This window comes from Rattus norvegicus, chromosome 16 (genome assembly GCF_036323735.1).
Source record: "Rattus norvegicus strain BN/NHsdMcwi chromosome 16, GRCr8, whole genome shotgun sequence".
NCBI lineage: Eukaryota > Metazoa > Chordata > Mammalia > Rodentia > Muridae > Rattus > Rattus norvegicus.
Genome location: NC_086034.1, coordinates 26,424,871 through 26,442,666, shown reverse-complemented (window position 1 = coordinate 26,442,666; position 17,796 = coordinate 26,424,871). Strand labels below are relative to the sequence as shown.

The window sequence follows — 17,796 nt, the reverse complement described above, 5'->3', positions numbered from 1 at the left end:
GGTCATAGAATAAAGAGTGTGAGTTCAGTCTAGTCTACACAAGGTCAAAGCAAAGCCTGGGCTACAAAGCGAAACTCTGTCCCAGTGAAGCAAGAAGATGAACAAGAAAAAGACAATGAAGGAGAAAGGAGTGAGAGGAGGAGGGAAAGAAAACAGAGATGGGAGGAGAGGCAGGAGAAGAAGGAGGAGGTGGGGGAGATGGAGGAGAGGGAGGAGAAGGAGGACATGGAGGAGGAAAAGGAAATGGAGAAGGAGGAAGAGGAGAAAGGAGGAGGAAAGAAGAGAAGAAAGAGGAGGAAGATGAGGGGGAGGAGGAGGAGAAATTAAAACAAACAAACAACCACCAAACTTAGCTCTACACCTTTAAGGAACTCAGCAAACAGCAGTGAATTGTTCCAGACACTAACTCCCCATTCTTAGACACTAACAGTTCTCGGCTTAGGAATAAATAGGAACCTATATCCATGTCCCTCCTGCTCCTGAAACTGCAGAGTATGAGGACCTTCCTGTTCTCCCGTTTGGGAAGACTATCCCTGGAAAGAGGTAATCGACTCACTGTTCCCTTTGTGAGGTACTGTGCCCTGCTCCTGGGTTCTGGGGGCCACTGATCTCAGTGACAACTGCCTCCTAGTTAATCCAATAAGTAAAAGTCCTAGCTCAGAAAACTGCTTCCAGTCAATTATAACTAATCAAAATAGTCTGGTGCTGAGAACACTTTTACTAGACAATAAATGTTATATGAAAACTGTAAACATTATTTCTACGACAGACGATACATATCTAAGTGCATTGTTCTCATTCAAACAATCACCACCACGGGCTGGTCATCTAGAATCCCTATTCTAAAATAACCTACAAGTGATTATTCATTAACCGTATGGCCTTTGGGAGTGGGAAATGTATGGCAGGTAGCAAAGGGAAACAAACAAAAACAACCTCACTTCCCCAAAATAACTGCCCAACCACTGGCAAACCAACCTTTTTTCTGACATTTGCTATTGGATTACATACGAGCTGCAGGATTCCTAGTTAGACCTTTAAAACATGTCCTGTGTCCTACCTGACAGCATCCTAGCATGCCTCCTGCCTGCCTGCCTGCCTTCGCAGAACAGTCAGTGCCCACTTTGAAAGGGTAGAAAATTCTTCCCTAGGGTAGTACTTTGAGAGTTAAACAGTTAAGGATGAGAAGAGATCATTTCTAACTGCCACATAAACAACAATTATCTGCCCAAGGGCGTGCACTCTTTAATGAGAACATGCAAACCTTATATGCGTTTAGGCAGGGATGAATAAACACCAGGATCCTCCTGGATGACTCTGAATAAGGTTGTCCCTTTTAAGGTTCCTGATCAAAACCAAGAAACTGCCCAGTTTAATGGGTGGTTTTCTGCTGGTAAAGTTTGAGGTAACTCACTGTCCACAGAGAGCTAGAATCCCAAACTCAGGGTGGGGCGAAACATCAGAATAGAACACAGGTGCTACCACAGAGCAGCCGCTATACCCACTGGTGCCCGATACTGTACCACAATGGATGCTCACCTCCATGCTCTAATACTGTCATCTGGATATTGGCACATCACATCGGTCCTTAGAACCAATCACCTGAGAAAATGGAAGAGCTGACCTGATTAGCTGATATGCCCAATCTGATAACAGAACTGAAAAGGGAAACGCAAGCACTAACTTCAGGGAAGGAAAGCTAAGCCCGCCTCTCACATTTTGTTAGAGCATCTGGACTCTAATAGAGGACAAGGGGCTACCACCAAAAAAAAAACAAAAAAAGTACTTCCTGCCAATACAGGACTTGAAAGACAGTTTTTATTTGCAAGATCTTTTCTAGTCTGTATAATAATATCAAGAGTTAAAAAAACCATGCAATAAGACAGTTGAGCATAAAAATGCAATATGAAAGGCTGTATTGTACTAAACAGAAAAAGAGATATAGATCTTACTGACTTAAATATAAGAAATGGATAGTTTATTTCCTAAACTTATTTCAATTTTAAAAATGATGTTTGTTCAAAAGAGCAAAAAGAGATAGTGTCTCTATTGATTAGGCTCCTACTTTACTTATATTCTTACAGATTGATTTTTCTTTCCAATTTGGGCTTTTAAAAACCAAGTGGGATTGGTTTTTCTCTAAATAAAATAGTATTTTAATATAGAAAATATAACAAAGGAGAGGATATAATAAACTGTCATATTCAGTAACAATACACATTTTCTTGCTCAAAAGAACACAGATGTAATCAAAGAGTAGAAATTAAACAGACTTTAATTCAATATACCTAATTCCTCTGAAAACTTGAGGGAATCTAATAATGTAACAAGATACAAAATAAAATACCAGGATTCCTTCTTTTGAAATATGGAAAAGGCATGGCTAGGAACACAGTTCAAGGGACTAAATATTTAGATTGCCTAAAATTCTTGGGTTGAAACCCTAGCCCAGTGATGACATTCAAAAGATGGGGCCTTTGGAAGGTGCCTAAGCAGGAGGCATTTTCCCCACAGTTCTAAGGGCTGCAAGTCCACCATCAAGGCGGCCTCCAGTGAGGGCACTCTTCTCGGCTCACAGATAGCAGCCCTCAGTGGCTTCCCTCACAACTGCTGTGTTCTCACACTACCCTTCCTCTGTGCACTCGCACTCCTAGTTTCTCTTCTTCTTAGAAGAACACACTGGTGGATTACTGGCCTGTAGTCTTTACATCTTTTTACTCTACTTTCAATGTTGGTTTTTAAGTGCTTTATCCTCCCTTCTAGCCCACCTCTGACCAGAGGTACTGGGAAAGAAAGGTTATTGGAATACAGAGGAACTGGACCTGTTTAGAAATGGTTTTTGGAACAAATCTCATGTGTGCTGTCAGGAAGTTAGCAGTAAATTATAGGTCAGTGCTGGCAGGTCAATCCATTTGTAAACACTTCACAGACTTACCAGCAGTGCAGTTCAATAGGTAGTGTTGGGATAGCAGCAGCAGTGGCACAACCTACCAGGAACTGCCAGGCCTCCGTTGAATAGGCACGAGTCAGCAGGAGGGATTTGGACCAGAAGACAGAGGTTCTTCGCTGCATTTGATGGTTTATATATGCTTGGTCCAGGGAGTAGCATTATGAGGAGGTGTGGCCCTGTTGGAGTAGGTGTGTTACTGTGGGCATGGACTTAAGATTCTCATCCTAGCTGCCTGGAAGCCAGTCTTCTAGCAGCCTTCAGATGAAGATGTAGAACTCTCAGCTCCTCCTGCACCACGCCTGCCTGGATGCAGCATGCTTCCTGCCTTGATGATTATGGACTGAACTTCTAAACATGTAAGCCAGCCCCAATTAAATGTTGTCCTTTATAAGACTTGCCTTGGTCCTGGTACCTGTGCACAGCAGAAAAACCCTAAGACACCATGCCTCTCTCACAAAGACGTGAGATCATGAGGCATTGTGGAGCTGCTCTACCAGCAAGCCCCCTCACAGTCTGCTGAGTCCATTTATACTCCATCCAAGCATCGTGTGTCCTCTATGAGTCTTGCCTTACCATGTGTCTTGTCTCAGCATATGAGTATGTCTTAGCAAAACTTCACAAGTCTGTATTGGCCCACATCACTGTCAATCAGCCTGAGTCTGTGGAAACAGCAAGAAACTGTAGCCCACCACCAGAAGTTTTGGGGTATATTTCTCTCTATAGAGTCGCAACAAATCAAGCTCAACTATGCAACATAAGGCAGACCAATATATGCATGTTGTTAGCAAAGAATCTTTTATCATGTGACCATTTACGTGCTTGTTTTAGCAGAATGCCTTTTCACTCGTGTCTGCTTCAGCCAAATGTTCCTTCATGAGTTTGTCTTAGCGAAACATTCTTTCACCTGTGTCTATTTTAGCAAAACGCTCCTTTTTGTGTTTGCCCCAGCAAAACACCATCTGACATAACTGACTTTCTAAAGAACCTTTAAGTTTTTACTTCGCTGCCCCGTTCTAATCATCTCATTTAACCTTATCTTCAAGTACAGTGATTATACAATGCAGTGGCTCTCACACTGTGACACTTTAGTACCGATCCTCACGTTGCAGTGACCCCCACAAGCATAAAATTATATTCACTGCTACTTTATAACTATAATTTTTCCACTGTTATGAATCACAATGTAAATATTTATGCTTTCCAGTGGTCTCAGTTGACCCCTGTGAAAGGGTCATTTGGCTCCCAAAGGAGTCCCGACCCATGAGTTGGGAATGCTGATATACTGAGTTATGATTTCAATGTTACAAATTTTAGGGAGAAGTAATTCAGTTCATCGTGGATCTAACCTTAAGGATACAAAAAGCTGCATCTAAAAAAGAAGCTGATACTTCTCTACTGCTCTGTAAGGCAGGAGTGAACACTGCAGCATAGCAGAAGACAGCAGCTACAGGTCATAAAGAAAATGTGTGCCAAAACGTTACTTCCCTAAGGCTTTCTCTAGGGTAGGAATGAGCAGTCTGAGCACTGATTACTGTCCCTTACTCGGGGTCACACTGGTATTTGGCAAGTAAACTCCACAGCTACCCAGCCCAGCTCCTCCTCTATTTCACAGGCTGCGACATCATTGAGAAAACACCTGCACTACAAGTGGAAACTTCAGAAGAGTAAAACACCAACAATCAACAACGCCATCATCAATTTTTCTTATCTACCCGTTGCTTCCCTTCGCTGTCAGTTATCTGCATGAAAGGCCGAGGAAGTCGGTGGTGTAAATGAAGGAACAGGCTCCCAAAGACTTCTTCAAAGCGACCTATAACCTACTCATACTGAGCTGTTGTTTGGCCCAGTGCCTGGGACCTGATGGGCTTCAGAATGTCCTGGAAGTGAGTTAACTTCCTAGACAAGGCCAAATGTAATCTATGTCTTTCTTTCAAGAGGGGAATGGCCCAGGGAGAGGAAGTTCTAAGAAATAAAATCAGGGTTTCCATCACCAAGTCCTGTGGCCATCTGACAAATACTTATGGCCAAGGGAACACAAATGGGAGTGAGCAGAAGGGGAGTTTCCCTCATCTGGATAGTACATTCTAGAAAGAGGATAAACAATCAAACTCCAAGTAAGGAAAGAAAGAGAGCAGACTAGGGGGACAGAGGATACAATGGGTGCTACTGGAGAAACAGTGGTCAAGGGACAGTTTGCTTTAAACTGGAATAAAAGCTCAGAAGGCCTGAGAGTCAGGACACCCAGTGGGTCCTGCAGTTTTGAGTATGGAAAAGTACTTCCTTGTTTTAACTGGGAGGAAAGAAAGGCTGGATCACAGCGCTAACTGAAAACAACCAGCTGCAGCGAAAGGAAAGTTAGAAGGTCTTTTTCCCTTGACTGCAAGGAGAGCAGTTACCGTGGCCTGTTGTCGTGGCGTTAGGCAACTAGAGAGAGGGGCATCCCAAGCACCAAGGTATCAAGAGAAAGTACCAGTGAGGAGAAGACAAAAGGGCCAGCAGAAACTTCTCTCCCTGGGGTGTGTGACAGGTAGCAAGCAAAGCTTGAAGCCTGAGGAAGAGGAGAAGGTCTCTGTTAATTTGAAAAAGGTCTTTGCCTATACCCTACCCATTTTCTCTGTCACTGGCTGTCATAGGTTTTTACTGCTGTGACAAAACACCATGACCAAAGAGCAAGTTTGGGAAAAAAGGGTTTCTTTGGCTTACACTTCCATATCACTGTTTATCTTTGAAGGAAGTCAGGACAGGAACCCAGACAGGGCAGAATCCTGGAGGCAGGAGCTGATGCAGAAGCCCTGGAATATGCTGCTTACTGTCTTGCAATACAAGGCTTACACAGCCTGCTTCCTTATAGAACTCAGGACCACCAGCCCAGGAACGGCACCACCCACAATGGGCAGTGTCTTCCCCCACTGATTGAGAAAGTGCCTTACATCTGGATCTCATGGAAGTGTTTCCTCAACTGAGGCTCCTTCCTCTCCCATGACTCTAGCTTGTGTCAGGTTGACCACAAAACGAGCCAGTACATTGGCTCATCAAGATACCTACTGGAATAAGTAGAAAAATCAAAATATAAGAGCAGCAAATTTCTCAAGCATTCCAAATATCACATTACACTATTTCTAGGTAGCCATTCTCTGAAATGCTCATTCTTTTTGCCAAAATACAGGTTCCACCTCAACCTAACTTAGTAGCAAATGTGATTGAATTATCTTAAAGAAGGAATGACAGAAGTCAATCAGAAAGATTATAGGCATCCACCTGAAGCTGAGGCTCCAAGCCTGATTCTATGCTGTGCTCACAGATGGGAGCCTACCATGGCTGCCCTCCAAGAGGCCCAGCAAGCAGATGAAAAAGTCAGATGCAGATATCTACACCCAAGCAATGGACAAAAGCTGGAGACCCCTGTGGTCGAATTAGGAAAAGGCTGGAAGAAGCTGAGAAGGAGGGCAACCCTATAGGAAGGAGGGCAACCCTATAGGAAGACCAGCAATCTTTTTTTTTTTTTTTTTTTATTAACTTGAGTATTTCTTATATACATTTCGAGTGTTATTCCCTTTCCCGGTTTCCGGGCAAACATCCCCCTCCCCCCTCCCCTTCCTTATGGGTGTTCCCCTCCCAACCCTCCCCCCATTGCCGCCCTCCCCCCATAGACTAGTTCACTGGGGGTTCAGTCTTAGCAGGACCCAGGGCTTCCCCTTCCACTGGTGCTCTTACTAGGATATTCATTGCTACCTATGGGGTCAGAGTCCAGGGTCAGTCCATGTATAGTCTTTAGGTAGTGGCTTAGTCCCTGGAAGCTCTGGTTGCTTGGCATTGTTGTACTTTTGGGGTCTCGAGCCCCTTCAAGCTCTTCCAGTTCTTTCTCTGATTCCTTCTATAGGGGACCTATTCTCAGTTCAGTGGTTTGCTGCTGGCATTCGCCTCTGTATTTGCTGTATTCTGGCTGTGTCTCTCAGGAGCGATCTACATCCGGCTCCTGTCAAGACCAGCAATCTTAACTAACCTGGACCCCCGAGATCTCTCAGACACTGAGTTACCAACCAGGCAGCTTGCACCAGCTGATATGAGGCCCCCACACATAGACAGCAGAGGACTGCCTGCTCTGGCCTCAGTGAGAGAGAAGGACCTAACTCTCCAGAGACTTGGGGCCCCAGGGAGTGAGGAGGTTTAGTGAGGTGCAGGGTGACATCCTCTTGGAGATGGGGGAGGAAGAATGGGGTGAGGAACAATCAGAGAGTGGACCGACTGGGAGGGGGACAACAACTGAACTGTAAAAAAGATTAAAGAATACTAATAATAAAAGATGTAAATAAATAAGATTTCATGAGCAATTATCCAAAAAACAATTATAGGCTATGACTGCCATGTACAACTACTAGCAGGTCAAATGATCTACTACAGCCTTTTGTATATTATCTCTAAGACTGAACCAAAGATTACCAGATAAGAAGCATTAAGACTGGCTCATCAAGTAAGCTAATACACATTCCTTTCCATAAACACTTCCAACATCTTTTAATCTAATATTATTAGTGATAGGAAAATAGGTGTGTTCATTCTGCTGTTATATCAATGTATAAATAATTTTATAAATTGTACATAAGGTCAAAATCCTCCTTAAAGCACAAACAGCAAACAGAAAAATATTAACTACAAATAAGTATGCCAAAAATATTTAAATCTTAACACATACTCAAGGAAATGTAGGTGAGCCAAGATTTTTCAAATAATGAATAATATCATGGGTTATTGGGAAATGGGCATTCGATCATATCATGTAGATCAAGTCTCTTATAATCCACTAATTACAGGAATAAAATGCACATTTACTTTCACCTACCACTTACATGTCTTAAAAGTTTCCTAAAAAAAAAATAAGTATTATTATTGAATTATATTATAATGAAAAGCTGAAAGTAAGTTTCACTATTTATGTAAGGGAAAATCTATAATCAATCATTATAAAGCTTATACTGGGAAAGTATTTGCAGTGCATATAAAATACTTTCTTTAAACTGTCAATGAAAATCATTTGAAGGGCTGGAGAAATGGTTCAGTGGTTAAGAGCACTTGCTGCTCTTACAGAGTTTCCAGGTCCCCACACTCACACCAGGCAGTTCACAACTACATGTCACTATAAACTCCACAGGACCACATGCCTTCTTACAGTCTCCACAGACACAGGCACAAGTAAGATACATACATGCCAGACCTCACCTATACACATAAAAATAAATAAATCTATTTTAAAATCATTTTTAAAACAAACTCTCCAATAGAAAAAAACTGAATAAAGGTATAGCTATGGTTTAAATTTTTCTCCTACAAATCTCATGTTGAAATTCAACTTCTGTGTGACAAGAATATTAAGAAGAAGGGCAGTTGGGGGCTGGTCTCATGCGCTGTGTATTCATATGCTGAGTACTGTGTCCAGAGATCTGGTCGCTGCCTGGACATAGGCACTGTTAAGAATCTACCTCAATGTTGTGCAAAAATTGTTCTCTGTCACTTCTGATTGCTTAATAAAGAGCTCAACAGGAGAGAATAAGGCTGGACCTCTGTCCCAGTGAGAGATCCTGGGTGAAAGGAAGAGAGAGGCAATTTTACTTGAGAGGTTGTCATGAGAGAGTCGAGGGGGACACACACAGATGGAGACAGAAGAGCCAGAGAGAGACTAAGATGGCGGGTAAGGCCACAGAGCTAGGAAGCTGACAGGAAGTAGACCAGGCCAGCATGGTAGGATTAAAGTAAATGAGAACCCTGCCCAGCTATCATGCAAGAAGTTTGTTAATAAATATGCCAGGTCTCCATGTCATTATTTCAGAGCTAGGGTGGGTGTAGAAAAGCCCAGAACTTTAACAGCAGGCCTTTAATTGATGGCTAGGTCATAAGAGCTATATCCCTAGTGTGGATTAGCGCACTTACAGCAAGGGTCACTAAGTAAAAGGAAGAGCTCAGTATGATATACTGTCTAACGCATGCTTGTCTGTCTATTCCCATGTCATAACTCAGCATGAAGGCCTTGTACCAGGTACAGGCTTCCAGGGCCACGTGCCAAATAAACTTCTATTGTTTACAGATTACCTGGTCTGTAAGTGTTATACCACAGAAAATGGGCTAAAGGAATTTAAAGGAAAAGTAGCACAAATGACCAGTAAGCATATTGTTCACATACCAATCAGTCGATGCTGACGGTATGCAGGGCATACCATTTTTTAACACCTTATGGGCTGTCACAACTGAGGTTTCGCTTGAAAGAGGAACTTCATGGTCTGACAGTGCAAGTGTTTGTTGCCATGAGAAATGTTTCCTAATATCAGGACTGTCTCAGTCCTCAGTCCTGGGACAATGGCTACCTGATCTCTTGACATTTGACACACAAGTATGAGGAGTCAAGACCACATCTCCGGGATGGTTATCATCAAATCTTAGACGTCACATACTTACAATACTATAAAAGGAGAGCCTATAAATCTCTCCAGGCCTTATTTTATTCAGGTATAACTGAGACAGTAACAGTCTGTGATTCATAAGGATCCTTTAAGGACTAAATAAACTTATAGTACAATATGAGGTCCACATCGCCAGCAGTAAAACAAATAACTAATTTTATTATGTAGTACTTAAATTTATCATCCAATACAAACTAGTAGTACAAGAATATTGCTGTTTATCATTGAAAAATATCTGTACACAATGAAACTGTCCATCAATAGTGAACTAGAAAATTAAACCAAAGCATATAATGAATGTCTATATGGTTATTATTGTGAGGTAGCTGTATGCAGATTGATAAAGATCTCCTAAATTTACTGTGTTATATGTATGTGGGCTGGAAGTACTGGGTATTTAGCTGAATTTATTTATTTTAAAGATAGAGAAAACTGTATATTATCCCTGTTGTTTTATCAGAGATGAGTAGATAACAATATATTCTAAATGTGCCATCTATGAGGTTGACTGGACGTTTGGGGTGTGTGTGTGTGTGTGTGTGTGTGTGTGTGTGTGTGTGTGTGTTAAAACCTGAAGAGTATAATATGTGTCTTAAGAACAAATGGTCTTATGAGACAAGCCATCTGAATCCTAGTCTGAGTTCAGGTATCACTAGCTGTGTTTTGGGATATATTTAAATACTTAGCCCCAGTAAAGCAGGACTAATGTTAATGCCTACTTGTATGGTTTCTCTGGGAAGAACCTGATGCATAAGAGCCTTTACTACAAACTATGCAATCAGCTAGTTACGTGTTTTATTGCCAATCATTTCATTGCAGCAACCTGAGTAGAAAGACAATAGGCCTTTGTGAAATTTATACTTAGCTTTATTTGGAAACACTGAAACACAGAGATTTGTCTTTTCAAAATACAAAATTCTATTTCATATGACATGTGTATAATGCATCAAGTGAGAAACTCTAATTCAAAGTTTTTTGGACTTCAAACAGTAGAGACTCATAGTTTTATTAAAGTTATTTAATACAGGGTGAATAAGCATGTAAAAAGTTCAAATATGCACAGAATGTTATCAGTGGTTTCTCTGGCAGATAGATTATAGATAATTTATACTGTTTTCTTTCCCTTATCACTATTTTCTGATTTTTCTAGAATATGTATTGCTTATCTAATAGTAATTTAGCTGTCACTTTACTTCCAACCAGAGAAACCGCAAAGGAAGAGGCCAGAGATGGGCTTCAGAGTGAGAATAGGCAAATCTTGCTCAGAGAAGTAAGTTAGGTCCCGTGACATTAACAAGTACAACAGCAAAAGCAAGTCAGCAGCTAAGCCTGCCATCGCCTTTGAGTCAGGTCCTACCTGACACAGGAGAAGTCAGGATTTAAAGTCAGAATGGAGACCTGGTAAACGTTCTAGGAGTGAAAACTGAGAGCACAGCTGTGGCTGAAGCTTGCTACAAGTCCAGAGGGCACGGTGAGCAAGGTTGCTACAGCAAACACGTGCACATGCTGCTGGGTTTCAACAATTTTCACAGCAACAAACCAATAAGAGACTGAGCAAACTGGCAAAGAATAACCAACACACGCAATCTGCTCTGTGACAATCAGTTTCTGATGTAACCTGTCTTAAAATGCCCAGTGCTGAAAAAGAAGAGGTATCTAGGACTTGAGGCAGATACAGAAGTAGGAAGGAAAGGGGAGGTTAGCAGTAGTGTTTTAGTTTGCCTCTTCTCTCCCCGGCATGATATAAGGCAGCTACTTAAAGTGATCGGAATACAACAGAATCAACAAACCCAGACACAGACATAGCAACCTCAAGATGGGCGGACACTAAGGGAATGGAGCAGGAGGCAGCAAGGAAGGGATGCCCCTTGTCTCCAGCATGGCCAGGCCTCACGAATGCACCAGAAACTGTTCAGATCACTACTTTACTGTGACCACTTCCTAGAAGCCAACTTTTAACTTCATCAGCCTACTTTTTCTCTTACTGTCTGTCTCTTTCCTTTTTCCTCCCCTCCCTCATTTTCCTCTCCCCACTGTTAACTATGCAAAGGAGCAAGAGACCTTGTTACCATAGAGGATTAGACAGCAACAAGCAACTCTTCCTCTAAGAAGGCAACCCTTCTGTCTAGGCTGAGCCCTGCCACCTCCCCAGTCCCCACCTAACCTCAGGTCCTTTCTAATCTGCAAGACACATGGGTAAAAAGAGGATTCGCAGATCTTTCCCTGTCTCTAAACTCCACAGTTCTACAAAGTCCAAATGAAATCACTGAACATAAAAACTATTAGGACATTGTAGGAAGGAAGCATAGAGCCATCTGTAATTTATATCTATTGTCAAGAAATAAATCCAACTGGAACCTATGCTCACATTTTAACTTTCATACAATGTAAGTGAAAACAGAGTGTCTTGCCTATAACTCTGATTTCTACAGCGCTCTTTGCTCATAATGTGTAGCTCTTACATAAAATCAGGTGAGTTTTAGCTTAGGGGAGCAAATTCCTATTTAACAAGAGGATGCTTGTCATTCGGATCAATAACGTCAATAGTTTCTTACACACACACACACACACGCACACACACACACACAATAGATGTTGCAGCCTTGATATAGCTATTCTCATACTTATTTTTTCCATGAACAAAAACAGTTTTAGTGTTTTGCTGTTAACTTTTTATTACAGCTTTATACAAATGAAACATTCATTCTGGAGTTAAATGAATCATGCTTTCACCAATCAGTCATTAATCAAGGCGATACCATCACCACAGACTTGCCTACAGGTCAATCTTTAGAGATTTTTCTCAATTAAGATTCCCTCTACCCAAATATGCCAAAGTTAGTGTCAAGTTATCATAAAAAAGAAAAGTAATGTCCCATCCACTGAACCAACCAATTTAAAAAAACAAGAAAAAAAATCTAAGAGAAGAATTTGATCATTTGATGAAACAATTTTCAGTTCTTTAAATGAAGTAACATTTCCATGTTATCTGAAAGTACTACCTCAATAAAATTTATTATTATTTATTATTCTATAAAACAGTCAAAAATAAGTTCTGGAGGTGTTTTTCCTCCCCAAATATTAAAGTATTATAACAATGTATTTCATTTTACTAGAGTCAATCAACTATAAAATACTGTGATTTGAATAAATACTTCACAATTATAAATTAGTACCACTGTTTTAAAGTGGTACTTTAAAATATTATTAAAATAATAATATTATTTAAATAATAATATTATTATTTAATATATTATTAAGTTTTGCTATCAATAACCTATCTCATCTTACCACCAAATGTTCTGTTTAAAACTGGACTCAGCCCAGCACTTTGGCTCATTCCTGTGTTCCCAGCTTTCTAGTAGTCTAGGGTAGAAAGATGGCGTGAGCCTAGGGCTGACTAAACAACAAAACATGACTCTGTGTCAAAATATAAATATATGCAAATTAAGGGCTGAGATTTTTAAACACCGCTAAACAATAAAATACATGGCAACATAGCAATGGACCTAAAATACTTGCTGCATAATGATATCATAAATTCATTTATTTTGGTAAATTGTGGTGAGCTGACATTGATTCCAAGAGGTTTGTTTTGAAAAGAAACAGACATGACACTTTCACAGGAGAGCAACTGAAATTAGGTTAACATGAGAGGTCTTGGAAAAACTGCAGTAATGGCTAGGTAAAGATTACTGCAGTTAGAGCTTCAATTATAAATTATAAAGGTTCCAAAGGCACCCTAGAGGAACCTCATATTTGGTCGCTTAGTAATTTGTCTCTATTTTATTTCATTCCTATTGTGAAATACTGAGTACTTCATTTGGATAACATTATATTTACAATAACTAGTTCATTTAATCCCCTAGTACGCTTACAAGGCTGATACTGTTACCTTTGGTTTTCTATTAGAAACTATTAATACAGCCACCAGAAACTCCAAAAGGTCTACCTGATTCCCTACTTCACTACCCACTCCTGTCCAGCCCGCTCACCACACTGGCACAAGATGCTCAACGTCGGCCGAATGAGTCTCGCCGCATCTTTACATTGGCAACATTGCGTTTGCCTAACTTTAATCAGCAGCTGTGCTGGCTGCCACTGTTTTTGATGAGGTGACTAATCAAAATCCCATAAAGAACTAGGGCCCATCAACCTAATCCAGCCATTTGCAAAGTAAGTATCAAAAGAAAGAAAAGAAGTAACCTTCAGAGGAAACTGGACTGCGGTAGGGTGAATAAAGACACTGAGTGAGGAAGGAAAGGAGGCAGGAAATCAGCTCACTTCTCAAGCCCATGCTATTGTGTCTACTGTAATGCGGCCGCCACAAGCATACTGTAATGTTTATGCTGTCTCTAGTAGAGCTTACAGTGACTTAAGAGTGTGCCAAATGCGCACAAAAATACTCTGCAAATTACACTGAGCACCAGAGTACAATTTAGCAAAACATTTTATTTTTAAAAACCTATAGCACTTCTGGTCTTACCATATACTTTAGAAGCAAATCCTTGAAAAGACTTAGCTTAAAACTTAAAACTACCCTTTAGGAGATCGGGCTCTCCCTCTCCCAGCTGCTATCATTTACCAATAGGGTCTCAGTCAAGGTCTCCCCCTCCATGATGGGACTCTTCTCTGGCTTGAGTCTGTGAGGGCGGTATGTGCAGTTATGGTATGTGCAGTTATGGTATGTGCAGTTATGGTATGTGCAGCTATGGTATGTACAGTACTGTCACACCACTAGGAGTTCATACGTGTACCTGCCCTGTTCTGTTTGGAAAATACAGGTTTGTGGGATCCGTGGGCAGTCGACCATCCCCCAGCGCAGGACTCACAAACATCATGGGATATTGTGGGCAGCACGGTATGGCAGCCACCGAAGTGTGGGGTTCAGGAATGATCTGTCTCCTTCCTCACCTCCTTCCTCACTAAGCCTCTGTTCGCCCTACTCTCATTTGGTTTTTCTCAAAGGTTACTTATTGGGTTTTTGTTTTGTTTTGTTTTGATTTTTGGTTTTGGTTTTTTGTTTTGGTTTTGGTTTGGAGGTTGTTTGTTTGGTAATTACTCTGCAATGGATAGATCTGGACAGCACAAATTGGATCCTCTAGGTTTAAAGAAAAAAAAAACACAAAGTTGAGTGGATTGAGGGGTAGGAATAAATCTGGGAGAGGAGTGAATTAGATCAAATACATTGTATGAAATTCTTAGAGAATTCATAAAAATATTACTTGAAAGTTTAAAATTACCAGGAAATGAATGAGATTAATTAAATTATGGAAATTTATTCTTTTAAAAAAATTGCCTTACAGAATGAAAGTGATTGTATGAGTTAAGTATGAGTGTACACACAACATATGAAGCAAGGGTCTAAATACTGACTCGTTCTTTCAACAAATATATATACCCACTCAACTTTGTGTCCCCTTTTGTTTTTAAACCTAGAGGGTCCAATTCGTACCATCCAGGTCTGTCCACTGCAAAGTACACCATTATACCATTTGCAAATAAATCTCTACTTCAAAAATAAATCCCTGCACCTTTCCTCCATCAAATAAACTAGAAAAGGAGGGATTTCTAGGCCATTGCCCAGGCGTCCACCATAACACTTACAAAACGGCTTACCTAATTAAACTAATCATAGCTTCTGTTCCACATGGCTGTGGCTAATTACCCAACTCAAAACTGTTCACCCTTCCCCCATGCCAAGTCCCTTCAAAGATCTACTTCCAGACATGCAACGTAAGCCAGTTTTCCAGAAAAAATACATGTCAAAACAAGTAGTGATTTTCGGGGGAGAAGGCACTGAGAAGATGGCAAAGTTTTGGGACATTTTTCGTAGAAACCTAAGAAACAGAAATGAGTATCCTAATATTCCTTCAGACACATAGGTAAAAACTATGATTTCCAAAATTATATTAATCCTCATTTTTAAATCATTAACTACAGAAAAGTGATACCCCAAAGTATGTCTGTGCACCCAGAAAGTGAGGGCTTGTTAGAAAGGAGCTTGCTATTTTCACAGGGGTGGGACTCTCCACCTGAGAACAAACCAGGACTAAGCATACCACAAGAGTGTCACAAGAACTGAGGCCTATACAAGAGAACCCCAGATAATTGCTCTTCGAAGCAATATTTTTAGGACTCCCTCTAGCAAATCCAACCTGTTTTTTGTTTCTTTGTTTTTTGTTTTGTTTTTTTTTTTTTAAAAATAACCCTACTAAACATCCTACAAAGAGGTCTTTTGATCTTTCACGCATCTCAAGGATGTGAACCTTAGAATCAACTAGCCACCTAACATGACTAACCAAATCATAAGCCCACTGTAGACGCTAAGGACCACTCTATTAGAATCAGTGGACGCTAACGTGGCTAATATTTATTCTAATCTTATAATCTAGGTATAAGGAACTCAGTACCACAAAACCATATCCAACAAGAAAGCAGGTGGCTATGTTTAGTCACACTGTAGAGTCTTTGGGAGGCAAGACCCACCTGGTCAAAGTAGACGGTCGGGGGGCAAGCCTTTGACGGTTAAACTCATCGCCAACTCCCAGTGCTCTCTCTGCCTCCTGTTTTACCACCACGAGAACCAGACTCCACTGCATGCTCCAGGTGCTATGATCCAGCCGTTCTCCTTTCTCTTCCCTGCCTTGATGGGTTGTGACCCTCTAAAGTGTATATAAATGCTAACACTGTAGTCGAAATGAACCATTTACTCCCTTAAGTTGTTTCCGCCAAATATCTCGGTCACAACAACACAAAAGCAGCTAAGAAAAGGGCTAAGTGTCAATAGACAGCGGCTCCTTCATGAGGTCTGTGAATCAAGCCAAGCGTCAATGTCATTTGGCTCCTAATGTCACATCAAACCATCAAGTTCTGTTGATTTACATCAGTATTTTATTTGTCTTTCTTCTTGACTGTACCAACCCTACGACCCTGAGAGTTCAAACCATCTCTCACCTACCTACCCCTAACAGATCTCCCTGCTTCCTTCTCTGCCTTCTCCAATCCATTCTCCACACTTCTAAAAAGCTAAACTGCTTAGATTCTCCCAATAAGTACCCATTTCCACTGGATACAAATGGAAACACCGAAGTGCATGATGTAACTTCATTTACTTTTCAAGGCCACTCTCCGTTTTCACAACCATGTCACCTGCTCAGGCCAAGTCTTCTTTCAGCTGTTCATACGCCATCTCTTCCCTCCACATGCCTTTTGTCTCTAAGGCATATGCTTTTCCTCGCCAGCCCCATCTCATCTGCCACAGACATCTGTTGTTTGTGCCTGCCAAGCATCTTTCCTCTGGCCTCTTCTGGAAACCATCTCTCCCTCATCCTCACTGTACGTGGTTTCACTTACACTGCCAACTTCTGGGCATCCCAGTCCAGGGCCATCAATGTGAGAACACGGACCTAGCCAAGGTACTTTATCTCCAATTCATCAATCCATAACTAAAATCAGACTCAATCAGAATTCATCTGAAAGATTTATCTGAAACCACGGAACAGGGGTGCTATCAGGCTAGATGACCAATATGGCACTGTTACACCAAGCAGTGGACAAGCCTTGGCAAATGACGGGAAGGGGGAAGGGGACATAGGGGTGTTAGGTCACAGGCTTTGTCACTTTTGATTAAAAGCTGGCAAATTACTGTAAGTGAGGATCAGAATGCAGAAAACACAGGACTAGCAGTCAAGTCTCTAGGCCTGATTCACCTAATTACTATCTGAGTAAGGCAATTAACTTTTATAGCTCTGTTTTCTCATCTGGAGAACATAAAGAAGGATTGCATACTTCCCAAGAACCTATCACACCTATGAGTCTACGACCTCCCTAAAAAGATCTAGACTTGTAGTAGCCATACCAAAGCCAGCCCTTTCTTCAAAGTCAAGCCAGGTCACAGTAGCACTCAGGGGATTAAGGTAAGGCGGAGCCCAGCCTGGCTGACAGAGTGAGGCTCTTTCTGTAAATAAACAAAATGATAAGCCTATGGAGGCTTCTCTCCCTCTGATTCTGCATTATGTCAGAGTGCAAGCGGATAGACACCACCTTTACAAAAGGGAGTCAGGATCTGGTGTTCATAAGTAGTCATACCTTCGATTCTGACTCCGCTTTAGGAAAATACTCAATAAATAGAGGTGCAGGGAACAATTTAAATAGATACTAATGCCACATACCATGATTTACCCAAAGGTGAAACACTGGAAGTACCCTAAACATCCAAAAACACTGAATGCACTAGATAAATTATGGGAGAGCCTAAAGATGAAATACTACTCATGTAAAAACATTTGCAAATACTCTTAACAACTCGGGGAGATGTTCATAATATAATGCTAAGCACAGTAAAATAATGTGTAATGTATGGACACACATACTGAGAATAATACAAAAAAA

The 17,796-nt window shown here is 41.0% G+C and overlaps 1 protein-coding gene across 18 annotated transcripts in view; it reads right to left on the bottom strand.

Moving 5' to 3' along the window:
* The window catches only part of Psd3 (pleckstrin and Sec7 domain containing 3), a 563,941-nt gene that overhangs the window by 359,869 nt on the left and 186,276 nt on the right, over window positions 1-17,796 (bottom strand). Inside the window, exon 1 of one of the 18 annotated variants that reach the window (XM_039094958.2) lies at window positions 2,936-3,056. The exons of the other annotated variants lie outside the window; for them this stretch is intronic. The gene's annotated coding sequence lies outside the window, so the exon portion shown is untranslated. Of the gene's footprint in view, window positions 1-2,935; window positions 3,057-17,796 lie in introns of those variants that run through there. 18 annotated transcript variants of the gene reach the window in all.